This window comes from Jaculus jaculus, chromosome 13 (assembly GCF_020740685.1).
Source record: "Jaculus jaculus isolate mJacJac1 chromosome 13, mJacJac1.mat.Y.cur, whole genome shotgun sequence".
Taxonomy (NCBI): Eukaryota; Metazoa; Chordata; class Mammalia; order Rodentia; family Dipodidae; genus Jaculus; species Jaculus jaculus.
Window position 1 is genome coordinate 13,760,021 of NC_059114.1, and position 3,042 is coordinate 13,763,062.

Here is a 3,042-nt window from a genome sequence, read left to right on the forward strand (position 1 = left end):
ATTCCACTCTCCATCATATCCCCTCTCCTTCTCAATCAGTCTCTCTCTTTTTTAAATTTAAACTTAATTTATTTATTTGCAAGCAGAGAGAGAGAGAGGGAGAGAGAGAGAGACAGAGAGGAGAAAGGCAGAGAGAGAATGGGCACGCCAGGGCTTCTAGCCACTGCAAATGAACCCCAGATGCATGCTCCCCCTTGTGCATCTGGCTTATGTGGGCACTAGGGAATCGAACCTGGGTCCTTTGGCTTCGCAGACAAACACCTTAACAGCTAAGCCATCTCTCCAGCCCTCAATGAGTCTCTCTTTTATTTTGATGTTAGCATCTTTTCCTCCTATTATGATGGTCCTGTGTAGGTAGTGTCAGGCACTGTGAGGTCATCCAGTTTGTGTCTGGAGAAGCACGTTGTAAGGAGTCCTACCCTCCTTTTGGCTCTTACATTCTTTCTGCCACCTCTTCCACAATGGACCCTGAGCCTTGCTTGGAAGGTGTGATAGAGATATTTCAGTGCCTGGCACTCCTCTGTCATGCCTTCTCAGCACCATGGTGCCTTCTGAGTCATCCCAAGGTCACTGCCATCTGAAAAGAGAAACTTCTTTAACCAAAAGTGACAGTAGCATTAATATATGAGTATAGACATTAAAAGAAGTGCTTACCAGGCAGTTTGGTGAGCATAGTATATACATTTAGCCAGACACCAGCAGATGTTATATCCAAGGGCTCATGACACCCCTGTTGTAGGTTTTTAATATCAGGGATGTATTCCCCCCCATGGAGCAGGCCTACAGTCAAATTAGAGGGAGGTTGGTTTCCCCATAACAGACGTGCCATTATTGCACCCGTTGGCTCATTTGGCCCGGCTGGCCAAATATAAGGCTTGCAGTGTCCACTGTTGGGTATCTTCACTGGTGATTTCTTTCTCTCCTATTGAACTGCATGCAGTTTTCTAGCTTTCTGTCAGCTGGTCTACATGGAGGAGGTTATCAGCTCAGCTCCAGCAGGGTTTCTCAGTGACCTTGCAGTCCAACTATGTGGAGTCTTCATCAACAGGGTCTTACCATCTATTCTTGGTGGGAAACCAAGGGCCTTGGCAATGGCCTGTAATGTTTTGGGGGCATCAGGGACCTCCCTGGCCAACAACTCACTGGAAGGTATCCCATCCCTGGCTCTGAAAATTTTCTAGTAACAATCTATGGCTCCTGAGTATTCCATTGTCCAAAACAGTAGGTTTCCATGTGGCTTCTTTATATCCTCTTAGATTAGATTCTTTTTTTTTTTTTTTTTTGAGGTAGAGTCTCGCTCTAATCCAGACTGATCTGCAATTCACTCTGTAGTCTCAGGGGCCTCGAACTCAAGGTGATCTTCCTACCTAAGCCTCCCAAGTGCTGGGATTAAAGGTCTGTGCCACCATGCCTGGCTGACAAGTTGATTTTTGCTTCCACGTAGATAGAGCACCATCCAGCAGCTTGGGGTCTTGGTCCCTGTCCTGTCTTTGTGACCAGTGCCTATACAACCTTAGGCTTCTGTTTGCTCACGTGCAAAGACTCTAGATGTCCTGCCCCCTTTGTTGGGCTAAAAATTGGAGCAGATTTTGAGAAACACTGGCTTGTGAGACCCTGTTCTCACTGCCAGGAATGTAGATCAGCTATCCCCACAAGGCAGCTTTTCACACCCTAGTGAGCACACTTGGCTTGTGTCTATCAACTTAATCATCTCTGGAGTTATCAAAGGACTTTGCACCACCATCCTGACGGCTAGAGAACTGTGCACCACCTCCTCTGTCTCCATACTGTTGTTTTCATTTCCATGGCCTTACGTTCCCATCCATGTAGGTGTCTAAGGATGATGATCAAGGGTCGGTCCGTCCTGCGTTCCTGCGCGTGTGCCCTGATTATGGGAACGTTTAAAACCGACTCCAGAGAGGCAGGTTTAGGCCAGGAGAAATGACTGCGTATGAGGGCGGATTAAGTACAGGAACGTGGCAAGCCAGGGTGAGGTAGCTCTCTGCACCGGCAAGCCCTGGGTAGAAGAGAGAGCCCACGGGTACCTGGACTTGAAGTCACGTGGGGGCTGAGAGTGTCACTCACGGATTGACCTTGCCGGAGATCTCTGGCCCAAGCCCCTCCCCGTGGCCTGCTGCAGCACATCACAGCCTCCCTCTGAAAGGTGACACTCTGCAGGCCCAGTTCCCTTAGTCACCCTGTGAGCGCCCAGTGGGACTCACATGAGAAAGGGACTTGGTGGGCATGGCCCAGTGAGGGTAAGTGGCAGCAAGTGTTTGGGAGTTTTAAACTGGGTGGGAGAGGGGACTGTCAGACATTGAAATGCCCGGTCCTTTGTCCCTTCAAGACCTCGCTCAGAAGGGTGGTGTCTGTCGTGGGGGGAGCACAAAGCAAAAGCATGAACATACCACCCCCTGCCCTTGCTCCGCTGTCCCTTGGCTGCTGGCCAGTGGCTGCTGGAACCAGCAGCTTCCTGCGTTTGGCATGGTCGGGTCCCCAACTGTGCTGGCACCGGGCAAGCTTGTTGCTTGGGTTTGAGTTGCAAGACATAAAAATAAGCCTAGGGCTGTAGCCCAGTGGTAAAGCACTTTGCCTATCATGTGCAAAGTCTTGGGTTCAAACTGAGGCACTGGAAAACAAACACAAAATAAAAATAGCTTGGCAGGCGCCTGGTTTTTCGAGTCAGCCCGTGTGAATTCAGCAAAAGGCAACTTGTATGAGGAGGTTCGCTGGGTAGACACTTCTGGTCTCTGCTGCTCACGGACCCAGAGGTGCCCAGTCAACCAGGTGGCGTTGATTTTAGGACTGTGTCTCAGCCTTCCTTAGACTACTCCTGGCCATGCAGAGATTATTTCTCTTTGTCTTCAGTGTCCGGGAAGGAAAGGGTGTGGGTGTTGAGTCAGGGCTTAAGCAGGGGCCAGTGACTGAGCCATAGTTTACCAAACTGTGACTTGGGATTGAGATGACAAGCATGGAACATGACAACATCCCAGAGCTGGTTCTGAGATCTGAGGAGTGTGTGTGTGGCGGGGGGTGGGGGGG